The 27933-nt window shown below is 44.8% G+C and overlaps 2 long non-coding RNA genes across 3 annotated transcripts in view; both read right to left on the bottom strand.

Annotated features, from left to right (window-relative positions):
* The window catches only part of LOC135918858 (uncharacterized), a 117935-nt gene that overhangs the window by 3382 nt on the left and 86620 nt on the right, over nt 1-27933 (bottom strand). The window lies entirely within an intron of this gene.
* Nucleotides 23103-27898, bottom strand: LOC135896526 (uncharacterized). Of its 2 annotated transcripts, none has more exons than XR_011508480.1 (3): nt 27683-27898; nt 27445-27613; nt 23103-23243 (listed from the first exon to the last, which is right to left on the bottom strand). It is a non-coding gene; the product is annotated as an uncharacterized lncRNA (long non-coding RNA). The 2 variants fall into 2 exon arrangements; XR_010562730.2 differs by lacking the exon at nt 23103-23243 and adding an exon at nt 25159-25262 and having other exon boundaries at nt 27683-27897.

Here is a 27933-nt window from a genome sequence, read left to right as displayed (position 1 = left end):
CTAGTCGGGTAAGCGCAGGCTGGCGCGGAACCATGAAAGGGAGCGTCCTACATGGTGCAGCCACATGGTGGCGCGAAGCTGAAATAGACAAAAATAGCTAATACTGCAGTACCCAAGTGTATTACTTTGCTGCGGGTATACATTTTCGGCACCAGCAGCGAAGTAGAATAGACTTGGTTAAAGCAATATTGGCTGCTTTTGTCCGTTTGAGCTTTGCGCCGCCAGGTAAATGCACCATACAGACTGCTCCCGTTTATGGCTTCGCCCCAACTGCATTAATCCGAATACCCATAGAGTTACTATACTCTATGCGAATACCGGACACGCTAAACCTCTCTAACATATATAAAAACGACATCTGTCGACACTTGCCGAAAGATTTATTCGATTATCTACCCGCTAGCTGCTCGTAAGTTCTCCGACACCGCGAGAGTCGCGTAGGTAACGTGACCACTTAGGGACAGCCATCGCTACTAGATACTTTTCAGTTGTAAAACTCCGCCTGGGAGTGGCGCGAGAAGGTGACCCTCTGCCGTCTCCTCTCGCAAGGTGGCGCTGCCGCCATGGTTGGCCTAGTGACATGCGTTTCCCCGCAGGCCGGCTGAGGCCGGTGAACAATAGAAGGCAGCATCCACGTGACCCTGCGTTCCCGGATGTTGGTTCCCTAAGTTGGTTTCCATCTGTCCCTATGAGGCCACTGAATACCTAGTGTGTCACGTGATTGGGGAGGTTTCTTCCCTGTATTACTGCCGGAATATACAACAATCCTAGCGCGTGCAATGACGCAGAAACCACGTGCTTCTCTCCGCTTCGGAATGGCGCACGTCTGTGATCGAGCTGCCATCGGCGATGACGATCTAATCATACAGAGGAAGAACATGCTGCAAAACATCAGGAACGTTCACAGAATGGCCGTGGATGTCAAGAAATTGATGAAATGCGACGTATGTGGCACTTCCCTGCCTACAATGAAGAAGTATTCGGTGCACCAGATCGCTGCGCACAACTTCGAGGCTGACTACGTGCACCTGTGTTCCGGAACAATAAGGGTGAGGAACAGTTTTATTAAGTTTATTCACAGTCATCGTAAGCAAATGACGTTTAAACGCAATATTATATGTCGGACTTTTTAAAATTTCTTGTTGCGCAGTGTGCCTCCAAAAGCAGTTGTTTATACCTTGCGGGCCTTTGTTTTTTCTTTCTCCATCTGTTTCGCGAAGAGTATCTTTTGCGCACGTGCCTAATTTATTTCCTTGGGGTATGTTGAAGTTTGTATCCTCGTTAAATATAATTTGTTTGTTTATCCATCTATATATAGTACAGTCATGTGTGCGCGCTCCTAGCGATGCGCTACATGACATACGTTTGGCATGGTCTGCTTTCCTGCCCAGCAAGTGGAGTGAAATTTGACGTTTGCACATCTTTTTTTTCTTTTTTTTTTAAGCGACAGGAGTAAGCTGTTCTGCGTTCTGACGTTGCTCTGTGCCACATGCGTGCGTGGCCTAGTCTTCGCCTCAATGCACGTTGCAATGCGGCAGAGACGCAGAACCGGGACCATACTTGAATTTGCGGATGTCGCCGGGATGGTTTCCCAGTGTATTGTTTGCAAACTCTTTAGTAGTACATTTCATAGAATAGAGCGAAATGTGACGCTCGCGCACCCTCCCCCCCTTCTTTTTTTTTTGTTTCTTAAACGAGAGGAGGGATTTGCTCTGCGTTCTCACGTTGCTTTGCGCTACTTGCGTGCGTGGTACAGTCTTCGCCTCAGTGCCGACCGCAATACACTTGCAATTGCGGCTGTCAGCGGCTTGGTCTCCCGGCGTACTTTGGGAAAATTCTTTAGTAGTACCACAGTCCTTCAATTGAAGGACTCTGGTTGTAGATTTCATAAAATAGAGCCAAATTTGACGCACGCGCAATCCTTTTTTCTTTAAGAAGAGTGGGTTAGGGGGTTACTTGGTAAGACATCTTTTTGTGAACTTAAACTGCGCTTGGGAAAAGACACCAACGTAGAAGAAGACAGGACGAACGCAGACTAGCAACTGGTTTATTGAAATCACACATAATGCTGCCTCTTCGAACCAGGCGCATGCCCAAGCCAGATCATAACCGCGTGACCATGGAACACTCCCTCGCCAAGCCCCTATCTACAGTAAAAATTCAAGCTCTTCTTGAAAAGAAGGAGCTTTTCAAGAAGAAACTGAGGGAAGGGACTCACACTGTTCTGGGGCGTAGCTTGCACCATGTGCTCTCAGTTCGTCTTTGTCTTATCGTAACAGCATTGCTGTGAATGTGCAGTCTGATTCAATATTGAGGAAGGAGTGAGCATAGATCATGCTTAAGTTTCATACTTGTGTCTTATTAAAACAAAACTAATATGATAAATTTTTTGAAGTTGTGGCGCATTGCATATTTGAAATTCAATTTTAACAGAAATTTGAGCAATATCAAGGGTGACCTCATGACACAGTTGAGTCGAAGGTGAGGGAGTAAAATAAATGCTACGTTAGCCTGTGTCCAAAGCCTTCAAAGTGATTATTTTTGTTTGCATCTCTCTCCCCAAAGTACTTGTCACCATCTAATGGTATTTTGTGCTTTTATTACAGAATTTCATGAATGGAAAGCAGAAGAAGAGGGTAGCCAAAACTGCTGGTTCATTTTGCCCAGGGACCCAAAAAAGCTGGCCAGTGGAGAGACAAGGATCCACTGTTACTGTAATAGATCAGGCGAGGCAAGGAAAAAGGAAGGTCATAGTGACCGTCGGGAGAAAAGTCAAGGGAGCTGTAGGTCTGGTAAGATATGTCTTTCATTTATTACCATCACAATGGACAACACTCAGAGTCCGACACCTGAAAGCACCACCATAAAAGTCAGGTATCAAAGAAACCATTATGGTCATAAACCAGAAATTCAGCACTTGGGAATGAGTGACAAGGAAAAGGCCAGCGTAGCAGAGAACCTAGAAAGGGGTGTGCCCATTAAAACCATTCTAAAGCGAATAAGAACATCTGTGGCATCCAAGCTGAGGCCAGTGCACTTGGCAGAGTGCTCAACCCTGCATAACATCAAACGGCAGTTTAACATTGCTGCTCCTGAACGTTGTCACACTAATGACGCTGTCAGTGTAGACATGTGGGTGCTTGTGATGAAAGAAAAAGGTGAAACACTTGTCCGCCTGTACAAGGCACAAGGTGCAGTGGACCCAATTGTGGTACATTTTCTTCAGCAGACTTTGCTCTTGTTCTGATGACAGAGCCTCAGAAGGAGCTACTAGAAAAATTGGGCCCTGCAGGGACTGTATGTCTTGACTCCACACATGGAACTATAGAGTACCTGTTTGAGCTGACCACGCTTCTGGTGCTAGATAAAGTAGCATCAGTTGTAGCCATAGCTTATTTCATCTGCAACCAGATGAACGAGCAAACTTTGACAGCATTCTTCAAATATCTGGAGTCGGCCATGGCCAAAAAAGTGGCTGCTAAGACATTGATATCTGATGATGCCTCGCAATTCTACAAAGCATGGTCCAGGGTCATGGGTGCCGCAAAACAGAAACTTCTCTGTGCCTGGCATGTGGATAACAATTGGCGTAAGAAGACACTCGAGTGTGTAGAGAGACAGCTAAGGCCACATGTTTACCATAGTGTGTGGCTACTCTTAGAGTTCCTCGCGGAAAAGGCATTTGAAGATTATTTTAAGCAATTCCTTTCTAGTGAGGAAGAAAAACTGAGGGACTTCCTGAAGTACTTCAAAGACCACTATGCAGTTAGGCCGCAAGAGTGGGCCTATCGCTTTAGGACTAGAGCAGCTGTCAACACTAACATGCACCTTGAGAGCAAGCACAGGACGTTAAAGCATACTATGCTGGAGAGAAAACAGAATAAGCATGGTGACAAACTAATTTCTGCCCTCATGGACTTGACAAATCATTTTTTCATGAAAAGGGCTAGCCAGATGATGAAAGGGGCAAAGGGTAAGGAGCTGAGAACAATTCAGAAGAACCATAGGTCTGGCAGTGAAATGGCAGCTTGTGCCAAAATAAATGAAGATAGCATATGGACTGTGCCATCTCAGTCTATTAAAGGGCTCTCATATAAAGTGTCAAAAGTGAAAGATGGTGCTTGCTGTCCTTTGAGGTGCAAGGAATGCGCAGTGTGTGTGCAAGCACAGTCACTGTGTGGTCATCGCTAATCCAACTAGCAGCAACAAGGCCCATGAGAGCTCACCCAAAGAAGCATGTGAGGCAAGTCGGGCATTGCACATTGTACAGAGTATAACAAAGCTGGAAGCAGCCAAAGCAGTGTCAAGCTCAACACTCTTAAGAGCAAAAATGGACTCAGTCAGACAGGCAATATCAGATGGTGAAGTCTCTGAGGGTGTGGCTGAGAAGGCAAACAATTTGTTTGAGCCAGTTTTCATGCTTGTGGAAAGTGAAAGTGACCCAAAAAGAAAGATGCCAGACCATTCAAATGAACCAGCCAACAAAAAAAGTTGTGCACCTGTTAAGATTTCACTCTACAAAAAACCCTAGATTGTCGCAGCCATCATCTAGCCTTTCAAGGCCCACTGAAGCTCAAAAGGAAGTCCTTAAATAACAGCTTAGGGACAGCAACATAGAAACTGAAGAGATAACCACGTCAGCAAGGCACGATTACTGGTAACAAGCCGCCAGTGCAGTTAGGAAGAGAGAAGTGGTGCAGTAGTGCTGTGCTGTCATGCCTTATAGAAGCAGGTTGAGGGCTCGCATATAAACAAATCATGACATGTGGTCTCTGATGATTAGCCCGTCTGTTTTTGTCTGTGGTGTGCAGCCATATGTCACAGCTGGATGGTATGTGTGTTAGAGCACGAGAGATGCCTCCATGCTTGTTGTATGAGCTGCTGGTAAGTGTTCTGTGAAAATAGGTACAGACCCAGTGGTTATCTCTGGTAGGTAGCAGCTGTTGGATAGTAGTGTGTTAGAGCACGCCTCCATGCTTGTCATATGAGCCGCTGGTAAGTATGTCTGTACATAGGAAGCGCATTGGACGGTGTGTAGCGTTTCAGTGTGCAAAAGCCTCCAATGTGTTTTGCTACTTATAAATTTGTGTAAACACTCAGTAGCGCAGTAGTCATGATGTTGCACTGCTGAGCTCAAGCCTGCGGGTTCAATCCCAGCAAAGGTGGCTGCATTTCAGTGGTGGTGAAATGAAAAAAAAGAAAAAAAAAAAGCGTGTAGTTGAATTCAAGTGCACATCACAGAACCCAAGGTGGTCAAAATAATACTGAGTCCCACACTGTGGCATGCCTCATAATTCGATCTAGATGTTGTGTTCCATGTGATGTTCTTTATTGCCCATTTGAATAAACTTTTGTTTTTCAGATTACCAAAATAGAGGGTATATGCAGTGGTGTTGTGTGCAGTCTGGATAAGTTGCTCTGGTCATGAGCACTCAATGAAAACTTCTGCATATTTGGCTGCAGCAGACAGTGTCATAATGATAGTAAAGACTATGCAGAAAGCTTTAGGCCACTCTACATATCAGATCAGTTTTATATTGCATCCCTTATGGTGCTTATGGTGGCAGAATAATAATTGGCAATGCTTCCTTACACATTTAATATTTTTCTTTTTTTCTTTTGGAAGAGCAACCTTGGAAGAATAATCTACAACAATGCTCCTACCTTCTCTTTCACTGTCTCCCCATTTCTTTTCTACACTTCAACTTCATTCTACACACTATCTTATTCTCCTCTTCATCCTACATTGACGGTGTGGGAAAGTGAGCTAAGCGTGCATAAAGATTGCTGTGCAGAACTTAATTGCAGCACTGACGAAGACAAATCTTTGTCAAAAGGTTCATTACAGCTACATTCCCCCTCCAAACACTGTTTATCACTTCAAGCCTTCATATTCCTGTGAGCTTTTGTCTTGTTTAACAGTTGTAACAGTCATACTATTTATTACTATCAATAGCCAGCATACATTTAGCACTGCAAAGTTCTGTTTAGAAGACGTGTGAGTTTCTACTTCCCTTATGATAAATACTCCAGACATTCAGTCTCTAATTTATGAAAATCTTTCAAACATTGCCAGTGATGACCACCATATGGGTTAATGTCGGCATGGGACTGAGGCTTTCCCGCAAAAAGAACAGTTATGTTTTGCTCATATCATGTGACTGACAGTTTCTGCTGTAATTTTTGCACTTGTCAACTGCACTGTGAAGAGTTCATTTCTGTGAATATGTGCTGGCCTGATTCTTCTTAATCACGCATTTCAGATCTTGTGCTGTGAGATGAGGAGGTGTAAAATAAAAACACCGTGTAGATTTCACAATGCCTTTAAGGAACCACGCAGAGCTTGGAGATGAAGCATTACATGCAACTTGAACCAAGTGTCTGGACACAGCAAGTGAAAGTTGTTTTGTCATGAGTGAGGGTGTCGGCATTACTTGTAACTGCCTTTAAATAAAAGTTTGTTTCAAAACAGTGGCTCAACTCTGTGTTCCCCCGGTAAAAAACAAAACCATTGGGATTTGCAATTCTCTTTTTAAACATAATTGACCAATATGAATAAAAAAAAAACTTTATGAATCAAGATATAAGCTTGCCATACCATGGAAACACTTGAAACTCCTTTTGAGAAGCTTACTCATACGCGAACACATTACAGCAATTATTTTCAAACGTATACCCACAATTTGCCTCGTCACCATGTCAAGTTTCAAGGCAGATTTTTTTTTAGACTCCAGGAAGCCGTATGCTTAATTCTATCCATTGTTTACTGCATTGCATTTGATTTTCTATAACAAATAAAATCGAATTCTCCATTGATTGCACTGACGCTCACGTTATAATTATATGCTATTATTATTGACTAGTCTTTTATATATATTCTTGGATGGTGGGGCTGCACTGGTGGCGTTCTACGAATTTGCGCCGCGTGTTTGTGCGGGTAAACTTAAGCGCAGAATTTTTTTTTTTTGCGCGTTATGAAAACAATGCACTGCAGGTATTTTAATTAATGCAACGAGCTGTATGAAATATCAGTCAAGGGGTTGGAAACGTCGCTATAGAGAATCCCGACTACTTTTTTTTTGCGTGTGTGTATTTGGAGTTGATGCACAGTTTTCTTTATTTACTTATTTTGGCTACATTGCGCCAATTGCGCTTCCATAGAATAAAGAAACGCGCTTCCGCGCGCTTGCCGACTCGATCGCAAGGGGACAGCCCGATCAACATCAATATCAGCAGCAATGGCGGATTTGCGCTTGGCGTGGCGTTTGCGAAGTTTTCAATAGTTTTCGCCTTTTAAGTGATTCTTTTGCTATTTTAACCTGTGGAGGTTCATTGTACGTCTGTTTTTTCAAGTTTGGCATGTGTTTTAACACATGTGAAGGTGTAGTCTTTTCTTCTTCAGCGGATATATGTACAAGACCCCGTTCACCGTCTATCAGGTAAGATGTGTACGTATGCTACACGCAAGCGTAGTGCTTCATTAAGCCACAGTGCACTACAAAGTTAAGCATGAACGGTACACAAAATTCACAAGTTCTAATTATTGCCAAGAACAACCATTGATTGGCGAAGTTCTCACAGGCGTTGCAGAAGTTGTTGGGCGCGGCAGTGCTGAACGTAGCGTTAGCGGCTTAAATCGTGTTTTTTTACTAGTAACAACGTGTCACTATTTCATATTATTGGCGGCGTCTCCAGGACACCAAATCGGTAACGGGGACACCAGAGGTAGAACCCGGACTGGTCCATGGGTTGGGGCTCGCCGAGGCCTGCGCGTAATAGTAGTATATCTATGATGCCCGTAGGCTGTGTGTAAGTCGTACTTCCCGAATTTTCTGACGCATTTTAAGATCAGCTGTCCGCTTTCGCGGACAAAAAAGCAGGAGTCGGGGTGGTCCGTGGGTTGGGGCAACATAACCTGCTTCCAGTTTGGGACCGCCCTGCTTCCAGTTTTAATCCCTCCGCTACCCCTTGGGTACCCTGCCGCCTCCTTGATTATAATCTAATGCTCTCCTGAGGCCTCTGTTTGCCGGTTACATGTGCCCTCCTGGAGCAGTACTTCGCGGACAAAAAAGCAGGAGTCGGGGTGGTCCGTGGGTTGGGGCAACATAACCTGCTTCCAGTTTGGGACCGCCCTGCTTCCAGTTTTGATCCCTCCGCTACCCCTTGGGTACCCTGCCGCCTCCTTGATTATAATCTAATGCTCTCCTGAGGCCTCTGTTTGCCGGTTACATGTGCCCTCCTGGAGCAGTACTTGTAAATGAATCCGATCTATCGTCGCAACGAAAAAAGCGCCCCGCGACTTCTACAACACAGTCAGAACCTTGCCCATTGGTTTACCTATGTGTGGCCGCAAATACCTGAAACTCAATGCCAGTTCAACATATTTGTTGGCAAGGGTGTCAGGTCGTTGCTTTGTGTGGAATCGGCCTTTTCTCAATTCTTAAGAATTTAACTGGAATGCACCTGACCAGTGCTGCTCTGTGGTGCTTGCCACCAATCCCTTGGACAGGGAAGACATGAGTATCCCTGTGCATACACTTTATACGCAGTGGTGTGACCGCTTCCTTTGGGAAACTACCACGTTAGCGATATTGTGAGCGCAATGTGGCTTTCCTTCATCTTCCTCATCCGTACGTAGTGTGTCGCTTCTTCCTCGCCATAGCTCTAGCTCGGCAAGAATAAAGCGGTTCCTTGGAAGTGGTGAAGGTGCTGGGGTTCTGCATACCAAGGGCGTATAAGGTAACAGTGCTTGTGCCTTTAATATGTCGCATTCGATCATTTTGAGACGTGGTGGTGTTCATGCGTTAGCACAATTCCAGGTCATCCACAATGTAAGAGGTACATGATTCTCCAATTGTATACATGGGTTGCACCAACGTCACATCCACAAGCCAGGAAACCGGAAACCGCCATGTTTAAGAACACTTGCTGCGGAGATTGCTGGGTCGTGTACTCTGCAGTAGTAGGAGAGCGACAATTCCGGATTCAAGATGACGATTTGTGCCATTTTTGGCTGCAGAACGAGAAGCGATTCTTCTGCTATCAAGGACAAGGCACAGCCACACATCGGACTGTTTAGTTTGCCCGCGGTTATTAAGAACCAGTGTGAACGAACGAGGATGGATGGATGGATGGATGGATGGATGTTATGAGCGTCCCCTTTGGAACGGGGCGGTGGCTTGCGCCACCAAGCTCTTGCTACTATGCTGCCTAATATCCTACCTAGGTTAACCCATGAGAAAAAAAAAAACACACTATGAACTACCACGTCCAAATTTTCTGATACCCTATTGCGAACTGTGCTTTTGTACGTCTCCGTCCTTTGTCGTTTCCCTACTTTTCTTCCACCAAACCTCCAATCGCCTCTTACTGACGTCTATTGCGGACCTGTTTGCTTTTCCACTGCTCCCGCTGAACCCAAGGGCTTCAAGGAGGCCAGTGGTGCCTAAATCGACCGCTGGATATATGTCTTCACATTCTAATAAAATATGCTCCGTCGTTTCCCTAGCTTTACCGCAGCAAGCACATGCTTCTTCTTCCTTCTTATATCTCGCTTTATACGTGCGTGTTCTAAGGCATCCCGATCTCGCTTCGAAAAGTAATGAGCTTCCCTTTGAGTTATCATAAATGGTTTCTTTCCTAATTTCGTTTTTTCCCCTTAAGTAGTTACTCATGGCAGGTTTCTTTTCCATTGCCGCCACCCATGAGATTAATTCAGCCTCTCTGACTTTCCGCTTGACCTTCTTTGTTGCTGTGTTGCCCACCCCACAGGCCGCATACTTGCTGGTAAGCTTCCTAGTTCTTTTCCTCCACTGTGAATCAATGTTTTGCCTGTACAGATACCTGAACACTCTCCCAGCCCATTTACTTTCCTCCATATTCCTCAGCCGTTCTTCATACTCAATTTTACTGCGAGCTTCCCTCACTTCAAAACTAGTCCAGCCCATATCCCCTTGCACAGCTTCATTTGTAGTCTTCCCGTGAGCGCCCAATGCGAGGCGACCCACTGACCTTTGGTTCCCGTCGAGTCCTGATTGTACCCCTGATTTAAAGCAAACAACCGCATTTGCAAAAGTAAGTCCTGGAACCATTACCCCTTTCCACATACCTCGGAGGACCTCGTACCTATTGTATCCCCATAGCGCTCTGTGCTTCATTATGGCTGCATTTCTCTTCCCCTTGACTGTTATGGTTTTTTTTCTGTGTTTCCATATATCCGTTGCCTTCGTTTATCCATATACCAAGGTATTTATATTCTGTTACCCGAGGTATTTCTTGGCCCTGTATCTCCACTGTCTGTTCACTGTTTTCATTGAATACAATAACACCTGATTTTCTAACACTAAATTTCAAACCTAAATTGTTGCCTTCCTGTCCACAAATATTAGCCAGACGTTGCAAATCACTTTGGTTGTTTGCGAGCAACACAATGTCGTCTGCATAAAATAAACCTGGGAGTTGCTGCTCTATTACTGTACCTGCCTGTTTGTATGAGAGATTAAACCCGATATTACTTCCTTCTAGCGCCCTCTCCATCCTCACCATGTACATCATAAACAGCAGCGGGGATAAAGGGCACCCCTGCCTCAGTCCCTTGTTGATATGAACTTTCTCCGCGCTCCTCATCCCTTCCCATTCAACGCAAACAGTATTTTCTAGGTAAATCTCTCTCAAAAGCTGTATACAATCGTTACCTAAGCCTTCCCCTTCCAGAATATCCCACAAAATGCTGCGGTCTACGTTGTCGTATGCTCCTGTAATGTCCAAAAAGGCCACACACAACGGTCTGCTTTCTGCTTTTGATATTTCAATACACTGAGTAAGAACAAACAAGTTATCATCCAAACGCCTACCTATTCTAAAGCCATTCTGAAGCTCTCCCAAAATGTCATTATTTTCTGCCCAAGCTTGAAGCTTTAATTTGATTGCCTGCATTGCTAGCCTGTATATTACCGATGTAATGGTCAACGGTCTATACGAGTGAATTCTGTCTTTCTCCCCCTTACCTTTATAAATTAAATTCATTCTACTTTGTCGCCAACTGTCTGGTATTCGTCTATCTTTTAAAGTTTTTTCAACTGCTTTCACGAGAGCTTCCTTACTTTTTGGTCCCAGTTCATTTATCAGCCTAACGGGAACCTCGTCTAGCCCTGTGGCTGTGCGCTTAGGAATTTTCTCTTCCGCTTTCTTCCAGTTTAAATTTGTAAGCACTAGCTCCTTTCCCCCTTGGGTCTCTTTCATGCTCTTTTTCTCTTCAAATACAACCTCGTCCTTGCCTTGGAAAGATTCGGCTGTTACTTTTTGGATGTAATTTATTGCTGCTTCTCCTTCCAGTCTGTTTTCATCTTCGTCTAGGATATGTTGTTGTATTGTTGTTGATTTCCTGCCTAATAATTTTATGTGATTCCAAAATATTCTAGGTGCGGCCTTCTTTTTCTCACGTATTTCTGACAACCAACTCTCACTTTCACCTTTTAATTTTGCTTGCACCAGTACTTGAACCATAGACTTTTTCTCCCGGTATATTTCCCATTTACCGGTTACTTCATCCTGTGGCAACTGCGCCTTCTTTGCCTGCCTGTGCTCTCGAGATGCTTTCTGTCTTTCGGCGATCGCTTCTCGTATCTCCTTGTTCCACCAGCTTTTCGGTTTCTTTTTTCCTTTCCAATGAACGTGTTGTTTCTCTTTCCGTATTTCTGTCGTTACTACACTTAGAAGCTCACCATATTCCCACCCCTTACTTGGCGACTTGCCAATTTCTTCCTCCACTCTAGTGACTATATTTGCTATTCGTTCAGCGTTCAAATTTGGGCTGGCCATTTTGCTTTCGTTGCTCTCTTTCCCAACTACATATCCCATTTTCAAAATGATGCGTTTATGGTCACTCCCTATGCTGCTAAACCCTTCCTCATCGATGACCATTTCTCTCAACTTATCCTGAATTCCTTCTGTCATCAGACAGTAATCAATGGTCGATTGCCGGTTTCCCACTTCCCACGTGATCTGTCCTTCACACTTAGGCCCTGTATTCACGATCACGAGGTTATGTTGCTCGCAAAGGTCTAGCATTAACTTCCCGTTATTGTCGGTATAGCCGTCTAAATCCTCTATGTGGGCATTCATGTCACCTAATAGGACTATCTCAGCACCATTCCCGAAACCCCTAATATCAGCGCTTATGCATTCTACTAACTCTTTATTCTTCTCTGTGCAATTTATTCCGGTCCACAAATACGTAACTCCAAGCCAAGTTTCTTTCCCACTCATTGTACCTGATAACCAAAGATGCTCTTGACATTGTGAATTTACTCTTTTCCATTTGGCTCCCTGATGGATGAGCATTCCGACTCCCCCTCCCTTTCTTTCCGACTTAGTTCTGTTGCACCCTTCCCATACATAATTCTCAATAACTGGCGGCTCTTCTGAGTCTCTAAGGTGCGTTTCTGTAACCGCATATACCCCTATTTGTTCTCTATGTAACTGCTCCTCAATCTCTGCCCACTTTTCCTTTCTTCTGCCGCCCTGCATGTTTATGTAGCCTATTGCATGGCGAGCTCTTGTTCTTGCTTTCCTCCTTTTCCTCTTATCGACGGCGATGCTCTTCTGCTGTTCCCCTAGGGGACCTTCTTTATTACTACCTACTCTGACCTCCCGAGCGCCCGCGGGCCCCCTAAAAAAGCAACAGCGCGACCCCCAAGTCGCCAGCCCACTTCTCGTGCTAGCCTGTAATTGAAGTGGATCCCATCTCGTTTAAAACCACCACAACTTCTCACTTCCCTGTTTACTTCGACAACCTCGAAGCCTTTCTCTCGGCTCATTTTCCATATTGCCTCATTGGCAGCCATTACGGCTCTTTGTACGTGACTGTCACGCACAGGCACCTCCGGCACCGTGCACACCACGATCTGCACCTGAGGGGATAGCTCGCGCAAGTCGTCCACCCCCTTTGCCAAGCGCTGGGCTAGTCCTGGCCCTTTCCTGTTCAGGACGTCATTTAGCCCACCTGCTACTACGACAAGGTTGCGCACGTGGGCATTTTCCGTGAGCTTTTCTTTTGCTCGCTCCATGACAGAACCCAGTGTCTGCCCTGGAAATGTCCCTACCGCCACTCTTTTGTCGCCTTTCACCCTCTCCACAATTGCTTTTGAGCACCCAGCCATGTTTGAGTCGCCAGCGATGATCACCCTTTCACTCTCTCCTACCTCTCCCTGCTTCCCGGCTTCCTGTGGCTGCAGCGTCGCCTCCCGCGGGGCGTGTTGCGCTGCTTCGCTATAACTACGCCGATTCACCGGCGGCGAGCTGACTACCGCTTGCCCTGCCACCCTGCCCCCAACTTCGCATGTAGGGTCTACCCTACTTTCTGTGCTTTTGCCTCCGGCTTGGTGTCCCGACCCATCATTCTCCGCTGCGCGCGTCTCAAGCGCATCGAGACGCCTATGCAGTTCTGCTCTCCTTTCCTTCTCTTCTCCAAGCTCGGCCACGGTTCTTACTAATTGCGCGGCCTGCACCGCTTCCACCTTGACCAACTCGGCGACTTTCGCCTGCAAAGCTAACCGCCTCTCCCGCTCCTCCTTCAGGTCTGCTTTCAGCTCCTCGAACTTGGCTGTCCAATTTCCTTCCAGTTTTTGGACTGCTTCCCTGACCTTTTCGCACAGCCTGCACGTAAAGCTAGACTCTTCCGCGTCTGCTAAGCTCTGGAAAATGGTCTCGTCGAGGGAGCACCAGCGCAGGCACTCTTGTCTGAGCAGCGCCGGAGCGTTTGTCTGGCAAAAATAAACAGAAAGGACTTGAAGAATGACAAGTATGTCCGTGTTTGCGGTCTTCATTTCGTCAAAGGTAAAGGAATTTTCAGATTACGCCATTTATAACACTAACTCACCTGGCCGCTTCTCTTTCCTGCTGCCAAAATTGTTTGTTTACCCGCGGCGTTCACGCGAGCTTTTTCTGAAAGCGCTAGTCAAAGCTCTGTTGATTGCCAACTGTGCGCTTTAAATTGCAATTAATACACGGTACATGTGCAGTTAATGCATTTGCATGTGTGTTCTTTTAAAGGGAAGCCTGCCAATTTGATGGACGATGGAAATCCGGATTGGGCACCGAGTCTGCGGCTGGGCCACGGCCGTTATGACCGCACTACTATGGTTGCGTCCGCGCGTTACATGCGGTGTAAACGGCGACAGCAGAACAAGCCACATGCTGCTGCAGTGTGCAAGCAGCCCGTGAGGCCTGCGTCACAGTGGGCAGCAAGTCGACGTTCGGCGTAGCGTCCTTGCCGATGCACAGTTCATAAGGGTCGATGCCGTCACACATTTCGATCTTCGCTCTGTAAGGTGCCCGAGTCGGTCCTACGAGCTCTTCAGAGTATGATGGACAAAGCGCGTGCAAATTTTCTTTCGTCATGTCGCAAAGATAAACCGAACGACATCAAAAAAGAACTTAAGCTCAGGCGCGGCGGTAGGCGGTAGCGTGCGTCCAGACGCGGTCGTTCTCAAAGATGGCGCACGCGCGATTTGCAAGCCGGAACTGACGTCACGTGCAACCCATGTATACTCTCTCCAGGTCTTTCTCACAACCTCAGCACAAGTAGTGGGAGCATAAAAAAACTGACAAAGCTGGTGCATGAATGTTGCCCAGTCAGAAAGATCTGGCTCTTGGATCAAAGCCAATTTTTTTTTACATTGTAGAGGCAGACGGGCATGCTGTGAAGTTTCTAAGAACTGTCCCACCATTGCTGACTCAGTTGTACATTTATCAAACCACTTGATTCTCACCAAGCTCAAGCTATGGTGACAAAGACGCGCCACATGCTTTGCAGTCGCATATTGCACTCGCAATACATCTGTTATGCCAGTTTGCCGAAATGAGCATGCACAGTAGTGACGAATTCACTATGCGTGCACAGGGATTTGCCTTTCCTGTCCTATGGGCTGTTGGCAAGCATCACAATGCTACACTCGTCAGGTACACCTCAGCTTTCAGTATGTTTACATTCGGTTGCATGAACATGGAGGGAGTGCGTTCGCTGTAATCAGTACCACACATTTTGCTAACGTAGGCTTGAGTGGCTTTCCCATGCCTCCACTAAATAGTCGGAATACTTCCATGTATGATAGAATGATGAGCATTTAACCTCCAGACATGCAGCAGTCTTTACACCACTGCAAGGCAGAAGCAGCCTTCTCACCATGTTCACGCTCAAATAAATCCCATTATTAAGGCATTTTATGGGCCTCCCAAACCGCCTGCACCACCTGAATGATGTCACTTGTTGTTGCACCTGGCTGTTCATTTCATTTGGCATCCTCTGTTCGCACATATTCGCTTCCAATAATTCAAGAAAATTGCAGGGCTGGTTCGCAGTCTTTTCTGTTTTCCTTATTTTTTTTTATGGCCTTGTAAAACTGAGAAACGATAATGAAAAAAAGAAACAAAGGCTGCCTTCCTGTTCACCAGTGAAAGCATTGTTGCTTAGAAAGAGGCGCAGAAAAAGATGTATATGCATGTCGGACAGCCTGCACAAGGTTTTATCTTTGTCTCTTCAAACATCGCGTACCTGCGTCAGTGGACTCGCTGTTCTGTAGCATTATCCCTGGCAGCGGAAGCACTGTCCCAGAGCTCTAAAGAGTCATTGGAAGCACAGTGCTAAACCTTCATCCTTGAAATGTGAAGAACGTCACTGGACAGGACGAGAGATGACAAGGTGAGACTGATTGGGGCAATGTTGTGGTGATGGGTGCCACCTGGTTAAGCGCACAGTATGGTCCCCTGTCCTGAGAAAAGCTTTTCTGGGAGCTCTACACAGTGGAAAGGGGACCAGAGAAGTACAAGCGCACCAGGGGAGAAATGAAAGTCGCATTGTGAAGCATGGTACTGTCATTTCTGGTTGCTTCATGACGCAGTAATGATAGTCGCAGCACAATATTTTCAATTTATTCTGGCAACTCACGATATGCAAGTGAATGCTGCTTACTCTGATCATGTGGCTGCGTTTCAGTGCTTGGATATTTAAGGCCACGTTGCAAAATGCACAAGAGATTTATAATCGACTTCGTATACACAGAAAATACAAGAACAGTTCTAATAGCACTGAAAAGACAGAGCATTCATGGCGTCGTTCAAGCTCAGTGTCCTTGAGCGTGCACAAGAACTAGTCTAACTGATGTTATGACTGGCCTGTGTGGTCAACGATTTGTGTCGCGCCACCAAAGCAACAGCGAAAGGCTGGACCCTTTAGATACGCCGAGCCACCTGCAACCGTTGGAAAACGCCTAGGAGGCCCCAATAGCAATAAGACGTTATCATTTGTGCAGGCATTTTCGCCTTCTTACCCATGGCTTGCACAACACCCTGATGTCTGCTTAGTCTCCACAGTGTTGTCTCCCTTCAGCAAGTGGGACGATTAAGCTTCGTGTGTGCATTCGTTCTTTCTCTTCGTCTTCGGCAGGGAAGATGCCAGCGTTGTGTGCGTGTGTATGCGCATGTCAGTGCCTTTCCTTCTACTGAGCCAGTGGGGGTTAGAAAATTCGTTGAACACTTCCATGTATCGAGCGGCAGCCGCCAGCGTGGAGAGTGTTTTCTCTCTCCTTTTCTTGAGCGAGGGTATTCGAAACACTATAAAGGACGTCTTCGCTAATGGACTTCAGCCTTCAGTTTTTGAGCAAACTAGCATGTCCGTCGCTCACCATCGGGAAACTTGCAGAGTTGACCACTCTGTAACAATGTGAAGTAAACATTCATTGCTACTCGTTGAATTGTTGCCGTATCTCCTGCCTGGCCCCCTCGGCACTCATGAGCCGCTGCAAAATGCAGTCAGCGGCACGATCTGACAACCAATGGTAAGCTCCAGACCACCAAGCCCACGCTACTTCCACAGTCTTGGGTTCCCATCTTTAATATGGAGCAGCAGCAAAAAAAGAATTGACATCTGTGAATAAGGTATGCGGATGTGGGCTGCTTCCCTTGAACATAGGAGGCAAATGCCTTCGGGAAGTTCAGTTGCACTTTGTTATATGAAAAGGCGTCTCACCAAGATTGGAAGTTGCAAACCGACAAGTGCAGTGCATAGATCACACACTAACAATCCTGTCTCCAAATTATCAAAATGATGCACAGTGGGAAAATAACTGAAATTTTAAACAAAAGCCATCATGGTCTCAACGAAGCCCTGCTTCAGCCAGAGTCAAGGTTACATGCACAAATGTCTCTATGTAAAACGTGCTGCCTGCAATATCGCCAACCATGGCACGTGACTTTCGTAAGCCAACCAATGTTAAATGCCATCCCTGGATGTGTGCCCCACAGCAAAAAAGGAAGAGAAGAAAAAAAGGAAAGAAAAGACGGCTCGTCATGCGAGTGTGACATGAACCCTTGGCTCCGTCATGGGGGAAGATGAAGAAGGAAGATCACTTGGAGGCAAAGGGGTTGAGTGCCGTCACTTTTAGCACTCGCCTCCTGGCAGCGTGAAAATGCAACATTTCAATTTCTTCCATTTCCTTTAATAATGAACTAATTAGAAATATTTGTTTGAGGAAATGCTCCCTTGACGGCATCTTACAACTTCCAATGTACCTATAACTAAAATTTGCCATGGTGCTTAATGAGAGGGGCTTTTCAGCCCAAATTAGATCCTGCAGACTATAGTACAGTATGGAAAATATGGTACATGGAACTGTAAAATTTAATTTTCCACAGCAATTTCTACCTGTGCAGTTGGAGTTGGCTTTGTCATAGCATAGATATGAGGACCGTGAAACAACCTTTATTCCCTAAAGATCCTGTCCTGTAGTATATTTGAGCATTTACATAAAGGCATGGAGACCCTCAGTGTGTTGCAATCTAAGTGGCAGCATATAGGTGGTGTGTGCTGCCTGTAGAGATGCCACTGTAAGCCATCTATGTATTGGCGGATTTCTGAATTGTGGATGGGAGAAGGCTCATGGCTGTTCTGCCTTTGCACCAAGCACTGCAGAGCACAGTGCTACAATTTTCTGTTTGTGCAGTTCGAAGAAAATTATTCCTGCAGTGGCAGTGACTACACAGAAAATGCACCCTACGAGAATGGACAGAGTTCCAATGTGACTGTGGTTTGAAATGGTCCAGCCCCTGTGTATACAAGCACAGATTTTCCCAGACAAGTGTGACAGTGCCTGGCTTTGAATGCAGTGTGCTGCTTCATAAATATTGCAGTTGCCCAGCACTAAGCTGCCTGGATTATGTGGTTGCCATAATGACTTCTCTGTACCCGTGGGACAAATCTTTGCACTCGAAATAGCGACAGCAGCCATGCATTTCCTGCTGACATAGAATTAGGTTCCACAATGTCATCTGATGTATGCGCATGCTGTGATGTGGTTGGTGTGGCCATGCTCTTTTTTCCTCCCTTCAAGTATGCTGGTAAACTGCCACTAGTTACAGATGTCTGCAAGGAGTGCACACTGTGTGAGTGCTGCACATGAAGTGAAATTACGATCACCACAGTGATGATAAAGGACACATTGAAAGGTAATCTGACAACACTTATCAAGACTGTCTACAAGTTTTCTGTGAGAGATTTCCACAGGGTTGACAAAAACCATCTTAGGGACCATTTAATGGGGTGTTACCGCCCACATTATGAGATGGAAGAAAAGGAAGCCATTAGGATTTCTCTGGTGATGCAAGGTGCTCAAATAGATGGCTTTGAATTGCAGTAGACATAAATATTATCATTCTTTCTGTATGGGCACATAACTTCTTTGCCAACCTCTCTGTCATCTCTGTAGCACATTAATTTAGGATAGTAACTCCACTCTGACGCAGGAGATGAAAGTGCATGCCAGACATGCTGACCACACTGACTTGGAGAGTGCCACTTTCTTAAATGTGGCAAAAGTCTGTGTTTTGGGCGAAATAAGAGCTCATAGGCAATTTTTATCTGTGATAAACAGAAATATGTGCTGCCAATGGTCAGACGTCATTGAGGTCGAGCTTCTCAAGCAAGTAGATGCCATCGAGAAGACCAAAGAAGCCAGTGATTAACCATTGTGCGCAGCAGCTTCAGATGGCAAAGTCCAGCTGGGGTTTCTCTGCACAAGGTCACCAAGTGGCATTCCTAAGTAACAGATATTTTTTACCCTAAACTGCTACCCTAGAGTGGCTGGAACACACACCGTTCGTTCCAAGCATGCAGCTGTTATCAAAGCTTAGTTTAGTCAATTATTGAGGCTTAAGATGGTTTTAATGAATGTACATTAAGAAACAATTGTAAAAGAATGTAAAAAAAATTTAAACTGTGTTGACTTTTTGGTGGCATACTGTTGCTATTCCTGAAGTTACGTCCTCAAATGACTTATGCTCCAGGTATTTGAGTAAAAACTATGGGTGTGGAAATATCAATTTTTTAATTTCAAAGCTAATTCGAATAATGAAACCTAAGTGCGAAGCGAATATTTTTCGAATATGAATACTATTGGTATTGCAAAAATCCATTTCTTTTCACCAACCAGAGGTGCAAAATAGTTATACTACATAGACTGCATAGCAAATAATGTACAGGGATATTATGCTTCGTCGTTAACGAAATTCTCTAATACAACACTTGTTTGACAATGTCATAATTGTAGTTACTTAATGTTTCATGAAGCAAGGACAACAGCTCAACATGTTCGAAGAGCAGTGACACCTAGTGCATGTCACCATCGATTCAGACATCAAAAAGAGCTGCTTAAGTGTCTGGTATCAGCAGGTCGCTCTTCGCAAGCCGAGCCAACAGTGGGCACCACGCTTACACCATCGCTCAAACGGATCTTCTTTTTGGACCAAAATGTCATCATGCAAATATCTTTGAACCTGCGATTGTGGTAGTGAAAATTTCTGCCACGAGTGAAAATTTCTGCTGGTTGATAAGCTCATCAGAGTCTTTCCACAGTGCTGATGTGGAAGTGGCCCGTTCAGAAGCTTTTGTTGTTGAATGCATACTTCGGTTCCTTGGTGATGAAATTACCCTTCCTTTCTCTAAATCCAAGGGCGAGATCTCGCATTCTGAATGTTTGCTTGCGCTCTCATTATTCGCCTTCACTGTGCTTTCGTCAGCGGTCGTCTGCTTGGTGAAGCGGGAGCGCCAATTGAACACTGCCTACTCACTGATGTAGGAGGTGAAGACAACATTCAGAAAGTTAGAAGCTGGCGCAATTTCATCCCAGGTTGTTAATCTAGTTTGACATTGAAGCATCCTGGTAGTATTAAAGTACTTTAGAATGAGGTTCCAGAAGCATTGCCAAGTTTGCCACTTGGTGAAATTTGTAGTTTGGAACAATTTAGGCTCTTGGCGAGATTAGCAGTGAACACAGAGGTTTTCACATGGCGATTGGTGTTGTCCAAATGCATGAAGAGGTCACAGTATAGGTATTTAAGCTAGTGTCGGGTAACCATGAGCACCCGCAGGGGCCCCGTGACAGTGTCTCCTTTAACTTCAGATATGCTTCACTGCATGATGATAAATATGCTTCGCCGCATAACACGACTCTGCTGCAGCAAAGGTGACTTAAACCGACAACAGCCGAGAAGGTGCAAATAGCACTGCGCTGCCTGGTTCTTGCTGTTGGCCTTATTTTTCTTCTTTTCACAGTGTCCTTACTGTAAGTGCACTCCAGAGTTACAATGCAGGAATATGCATGTGTGCACAAGCTTTCTTTCAAGAGTAACTCACGATCATAAGTTACGTCATCATGGTTTCGTACTATGTTACGGCATCATAAGCGAGACATAATAAAGGGGGCCTCAAAGGCTGCGGGAGAGACTAATCTTTTGTGCGAGATTGTGCTATCCTTGCTGCACGCAGTGCAATATTATATGACTCATGTCTATGGTGGCATTGTCGATTATGAATGTTTCCTTACTGTGTTAAAAAAATGTAGTGCATCTTTCAGATAATAATGGCATTATAGCTTCAGAGTTGTTCCAAGTTTTGGGGACTTGTTCACTAAAAGTACATTATTAGAAAAGCTTTAGAATGTCTAGGTCATAATTGCATTTGAAGAACTGTAAGTCTTCCTACACATAGCAATTAGTAGCTTACTGTGCGATGTTGAAGGTGGTTTTTATTCATAGGCCCTACGCAGAGAGCAGCAACACAATGCCTGGCATGTGACCAGGGTTCGTAACAGTGTTTGCATTTCCAGTGCTCGTAACTGATTCCAGTATTAATGCATAAACTTGCTTTATGAATTCTTTGTAGGCAGAAGGTGCTTGAATATTGGTTGCATGAAATGCTCCAATGCACACTGTATACGTATAGGGTGTCTTTTATTACCACACAGATTTTCTTGTTTTCAAGTTATGAGCGCGGAAAATGTGGCATTCTTGCAGAGGAATTCCTCTAATGCACTCTCATTTCTTACAAATCTTGAAAGTTGCACCTAATTGAAGATATTCATCATTGAATTTCACTGGTAAATCGAGGCAATATTGGAACTGAGTGTGCTGGGAGTGCAGAAAAGAAGGTCCCGCTATCTCATCAGATGGAAACATCTTGGCCAGTCATTGTAGCTGCTGATACGACACACTTTGCCTGGCAAGCATGTGCGTCAGTGTGCCATGTCAGGCTATCATTTAAGCTTTGTCCCACACTTCTTGACAGGGCAGTGCCGCCTGATGTGGAGGAGGATGCACCAAGTTTTGATTGTACTCAATTGAGCACGATAATGAATATCTCAAAATAAGTGCAATTTTCGAGATTTAGAAAAAGAAAGGGTGTGCGTTCACATGCAACTGCCTCCAAATATGCCATTTAGAAGGCTGCCGCCAGGTTACTAATAAAAAAGTGACTGAATTTTTCAAAATTAATTTTCTGAAACTCGCATTATTAGCAGCATAGTGTGTCCACCTCACCTAGAAACTCCTTTGCAAAAACGCCGGGCTCTCCGTGCTCAAAACTTTTTGCTAAATATCTGCATGGTTAAAAAAAAAAAAGTAGATATGCACAATTGTTTATGCATGAAAGTCGTACACTATCACTTTTCAAGATTTTTGCCCTTCTATGCAACACCAGAAAAATTGGAAATAGAAGCTTCAGGTGACCTATCTGATTTGTTGCAAGTTGCATGGCCATATTATTGTTTTAATTTTTCGCCATTACCTTTTACTGTGATGTCGCCACTGCAGCAGCTCGATCTCGATGGCTGTGGCTTTTCATTCCAGGTCACAAAGCTGCACCCAGGTAGAGGCAGATTCCAAAAATGCTTGTGTACTTAAGTATAGCTGCACATTACAGAATCCGAGGCCCTCATCATCCGTAGCCCTCTTGTAGCCCACGAGTTCCTTATATTTTATTAGGATTGAAGAGCAACGTTTGTGCTATATCCCTCTATTTCAGACGAAATAATGTGCATGCAAAATTATATCTTCATTACTTTACACCATAGTACCCATATCTGTCGTGCGTTGATTTTTGATGTCTTTGCATTTGCTATAGCAAGGATTTTTAAACATCAGCCACAAGAGAAAAAATAAATGGTCAAAGAACCAAGAAATGGTGTGTAGCAGCTCCCTTCTTTTTTTAATTGGCGGCAAGTTTTGCACTCGTGTACTTCAAAAGAAGTGTTACCTTCCTGCTTTGGAACTTTGTGGTTTTGTTCTGCCAGCTGCTTGACCAAAAGAAGCAAAATGTACTTCGGATATTCCACAATTCTGTATGCATTTGGTACAATAAAATTTGTTTCAAGAATGGACAAATGCAGTGATGGTTGTATTGAAAACTGCAACATGCCGATTTTAGTTTCATGCTTCATTAATTTTCTCAGAGCCCCAAAGAAAGCATGCGAGGTTTGAAAATATATCATGCGACAAAGTGCTGGCCTGCCATGACATTAGTGCACTCGGTCTAGAGAACTGATTGATGCTGCACATACATTGAACCATGACCATCCCTCATGAATTGGCATTCCCTGCCTAAACCACCTCACCAACACAGCCTGTTAACAGCAAGAAAGCTGACGAGGCTTCCAAGAATTTCTATGCACTATTAGTATCGCCCTACTGAAATTACTCCATTTGTTTGCTGACAATTGTCTTGACAAAAGTGGAAGCCGAATCGGTTGTGTTCGATCAGTTTTATTTACATACAACCTATTATAATGTGGACCTTTCTTCGCCTCTTCAACTGTTCCACAGCTGCTGCTGCCATCTTGCATGCCACATCGAGGAGGGGGGGGGGGGCAATGTACATGGCAGGTGCATGGGAGGATTTTCCAAGGAACTCTGGAAAGCTGTAATCAAATTGTGGGCAAAGTTTAAAAAGTCTTAAATACAAAAAGGGTGAAGAGTATTGTAACCTTGTACATGTTGATCACACCACATGTTTCAGCTGCAGCTGTAAGTGCCTTGTCTCAACCAAGCTACAGTTCTTGCAATGTTCCACTTTGTGATACTCAGTATGAATTGATAAGACTAGCTGCTATTCTAGTGGTTGTGCAGGCCACAAGGGAACAGTGCCTGGCCTTTGTGCTCGTATGTGTAAATTTCTCTCTGTCGGTCTCGCCCAAGCCACACCAAAATGTTATCCACAAGTGTCGTGCCAAAAAGGCCTGGCAACATCTCGTATTAAGCCGTTTGACCCATTTTATTGCACTGATGCACACGGTGCAACCAAATGTAGGAAATGACATTGCCTAGGTGATTAGTAAATTACCCTTCTAAAATACCACAAGAGCAACTTTGCTGTGGCAAGAGCCTTAGCAAAAACATAAGAGACACAAAAATGAAGGAAAAGCGACACCTTCAAGTTCCCGCACCAACTCACCGTGACAAGCACAGATTTTGACAGTGTCTGCTTGAGCTTAGTTATTTGGAGATACATGCAGTTGAATGCTTTTACGAGCATTGAGATGCCCCACTATGCTAGCTTGCCTTTTATGGCTATAGAAAGTTGTATACTGCCACAAGTCTGCCTATTCCGATTAGAATCTATATTGAAGCTGCTTTGAGCAACAGGTGGTATTCTATTTCAGCGCTAATGATACACTAAGAGTAGTGTGCCTGGAAGGAATAGACAAAAGCATTGCAGAAGCTGCAGTACTTTGTGCTCGCTGAATGATCACACGAGAAGGTAAAGATGCCATCAGAAAGCATCTTTCGTATGGAGTCTCTCTAAAAGAAAAACACTACTAGACATGGTGACAGTTGTGGGCAAACTAAAAATATAATGATAGTTCTAGGTGTGGTATGGCATGTTTATGCTATTTCTGAAAAAATAAACACGGCAAGTGTGTCCATGCCAACAATTGACACAGGATGTGCAGATGCAAAACTGCAATACAGCACCACGCCGTCAAAACGACAGTATGCAAGTGGTGGTCCAGCATCAAAACTTCAATGTCCCTACACTGCAACACTGGGAGGCCATGCTGCGTGACAGAAGCCTGGGTGGCCAGCAGGCACTGCTCTGTCGGGCACAGGACGTGGCAGCAACTATTTCTCCTAAGGATTCAATAAACGGATTTCTCTACCTCACCCGCCATGCGATGCGCCATGTGAGGGAATGACAGTGCCACTACTCTCACAGGATATGGATGGTGCACAACACCACCTTGAGCATCGGAGCGCACGTCTGCCTGTGAGCTCTGTGTACTACAAACACAAGTGGTGCATGCAAGGTAACATTTAACACATCACTGCCAAATGCCATCAACGAACAGAAGCAGCAAAGAAAGCTGGTTACATAATTTTCACAGTGTGTCGGAACTGCATATTTTTTACATCCTGTCTGCATGCTGCATTGTTCATCACTGCTAAAAAGTGCATAGTTGCATGGTACTTTTTTTCGATTTTGTGCACTTTCTTTTGTCTTGAAAAAATAAAGCAGATGTCTCTCAATGAGCCGTAAGTACTAAAGTTGCTCAAGAGGGTAGTTTACTGAATTGATTGCATTTGAGTACTGCAGGCCTAGTTTCTTTCGGTCTTTCTCTTTTAAAGCCTCGGCACAAGTTAGCTGAAACACCCTGTATACTGGACAGCTTGCCTGGGTGCCCGCACCGCCGAGGCGGAGTATCTTACGTTTTTGTGGTGCACTTGTCGCCGTCTCGTGGCACCGGTCGTCCATCCTTATCGCGCACACGCCAGCGTCGTCTGGTGTTCCAATTGGCTGCAGCAAAGCGGACAGCTCTGACGAGCAGGAAAAAAAGTGGTCCGCGAGCGATTGGGCTTGCTGCCTCGTTTAACGCCTGCTTTTATCCGCCTGGCCAAGAGCTTTGCCCGGTTTAGCCGCTCCGTCTTCAGTGTGAACGTGCCTTTAGAGTAAAAAATCAACAGCTTACGCTTCCACTTTTTTGCTCGGTAGCTACATTCAATTTGCTTGCTCCTCGTCTTTTAGATGTCTAGGCTCCTCACATTTTAACGTGGCTGAATAGTGCACAAATCAGAAATGAGAGTTTCTGTGGCCTAGCCTTCTCACACTTGCAAGGATACCATCCAAAATTGACCTATTTTTCTTATGGGGTGCCCACTGATTATGAGGATGCTGACATCGAAGGATCTCGAGTGGTTCTCTAGCATTTTGGTGACAAACGGAATACAGTAAATGCCGAGCTACAACTGACTTGATATCTGTCAGCACCAATGAACGCAGTACAGTAGTTAGTATTCTCACTAAATTGAGAATCCAGCCCAACAGCAGATGGACACCAGTGGTTTGAATCCCCCGTGTTGGCAAATTTAACTGGCTGAAATCAAGCATTTAAAAGACACGCACTTAGTTCCATCCCTTCAATCTGTGAGCATAATGAAGATCAAAGGTCAGGTTATGTGGCTGCAGCACCTTCTGTTCATGCAGCTTACCTTGTGTGCAAGCCACATCTATTTACAACAGAAACAGCGCTTTCCACCCGTGAGCAAATGTTTGGAGTTAAAATATGGTAGAATTTTTTATCCAGCCAACGCGTGCACGCTGAAATCCAAGTGGTACAGCCAATATGTGCCTGTTTAATCACTGCAATGCATTGAGACACTTCCGACAACGCACGGCTGTACCAGAAAAGGTTTTAATTTTTTCCACTAATGCCATGTACTTAAGAAATTTTATGAATGTACCTGCAGCTTTCGAGTAGCTCGAGCGTAAAGTGGCCTGTGTGTTATTGCTATTCAGCCGGAGTGCAATAGGAGCCAGTCAAATGAGTAAAACATGAAGTCAATGTGCACACAAAGACTACATGTACCCTTGCATGACTTCGTGCCACAGGTAGCTAACAGCTTCCAATTCACAGTTCTTGTACTATGCTTGTGGCAGCCATCTACAGTGATCTATTTGATTTAACGGGGATGTGTATGTTGGCTGAAAAAGAGAAAATATGCTAGGAAATATACTAACACCGATGGATGCAATATATTCTTTCCGGTAGAGTTTTGCACAGAAAAGTTAGCAGATTCCATGCATATGTGAAAATCGGTTATAAGTGAAGCCTTTGTAATGTTCAGTAAAATGCAACCACTCGTTCACTTCTATAACTCTGCACACAGTGCATGTCCTGGTCTCGTTTAGTTCATTTTTGTCCATACTCGGTTGCTTTCGATGCTGACTTTCCGACTTCTCTGTGGCTGCTGACTTCTTAAATTTCCTGTTGTATACTTAATTTCTTGCCTCTTGTTCTACGTGTCTACCCAGTGGTACATGTTGAGTTGCACTTAACAGGTAATCCAAGTTGCCATTTGGACACATGCCAAGCAGCACATATCCAGTGCCATACACAGTGACCAATATTGGCAGGACTGCAGCAGCCACCACCCACTGAGCAAGGAAGAGGCAAAGAGGGTTTCGTTTTAAGAACCGCTCATTAAAGTTATTCAATCAATCAATCAATCAAAAATATGTAGCAGCTTGCATATGTAGGAATGCGATTTATTCGCGATGCTAATAATTTGATGACCTGTTTTGGTAGCTGTGGGCACGAGAAATTCGACACTTAACCGCACCAAAATTCAGCTATTATGAAAACGCGGAATTTCGATCAAAAGAGTCCATTTGCCGCTGTGGTGATTTGAAGGACGGCGACAGAATAAACCAAACATTGTAGAAAGGGAAGTAAACAATCTGCGCAACCGCTCTATCGCGTGTTTGACAAAGAAATTGACGAAAAAATGTGCTTAACGTGATTCAGAAACATGTCTACACAGGAACGTTCAATGGTAGAAATTACACTTCACCGCTACAGAGTAGCGAAGTTGCCCTGAATAGTGGGACCAATATTTTCCGACCGCCCAACAAAGGGTGAAGTGCGCACAGTATGTACGGCAACACTTGCTTTGTTCACCGCAGTAATGCCACCCTGTAATGGAGACAACTACGACAAACGGTCCGCATTTCTTCAGCAGCGAGCAGCGAGAAAAAGTGAAACATTTTTTTACCGAGTCAGAAATAAGCCAAGCGTGTTCCTGACGGTATGTAACGGCATGCCGCTGGAAAAAAGGGGTCCATACCTCGGGGTTCAAATTCCGCAGACACGGCATGCGCTTCAGCGTAGCCGTCAATTTGCGGTTGAGCAAGCGACGTTTTTGCATTTTCTGTTCCGCATCAGCATCTTCTAGCCAGCGAGAGAGCACCTTGAAAACCAGCACGACGGGCGCCGTCTCGCTGAACAATCAAGGCCTAAAATTTAAAAGAAAACACAACTATTAGCGCTTATTGTTTCAAATCTTGTGATTTCAGTAGACTTACCTTGATGTTGTTGCATATTTCTTGTAGATCCATGTTGCTTTCACGGTCATTTCCGCCAACATAAAGAACGGCGAAATCGACACGCTCGAAGCGCATCGTGGAGACAGCCCACGCCAGCCACACTGAATTGTAGCCAGCAAAACTGAATGTGCAGTCTTTAATAGACTCAATTAGGCGCAGGCGCGACCTATTAAAGAATTTAAACTGACTCGCCGACAATGACGCCGCGCAAGGACGGCATGACAGAACAC

Source organism: Dermacentor albipictus, chromosome 9, assembly GCF_038994185.2.
Source record: "Dermacentor albipictus isolate Rhodes 1998 colony chromosome 9, USDA_Dalb.pri_finalv2, whole genome shotgun sequence".
Classification (NCBI taxonomy): Eukaryota; Metazoa; Arthropoda; class Arachnida; order Ixodida; family Ixodidae; genus Dermacentor; species Dermacentor albipictus.
This window is presented reverse-complemented; position numbering and strand designations above follow the sequence as displayed.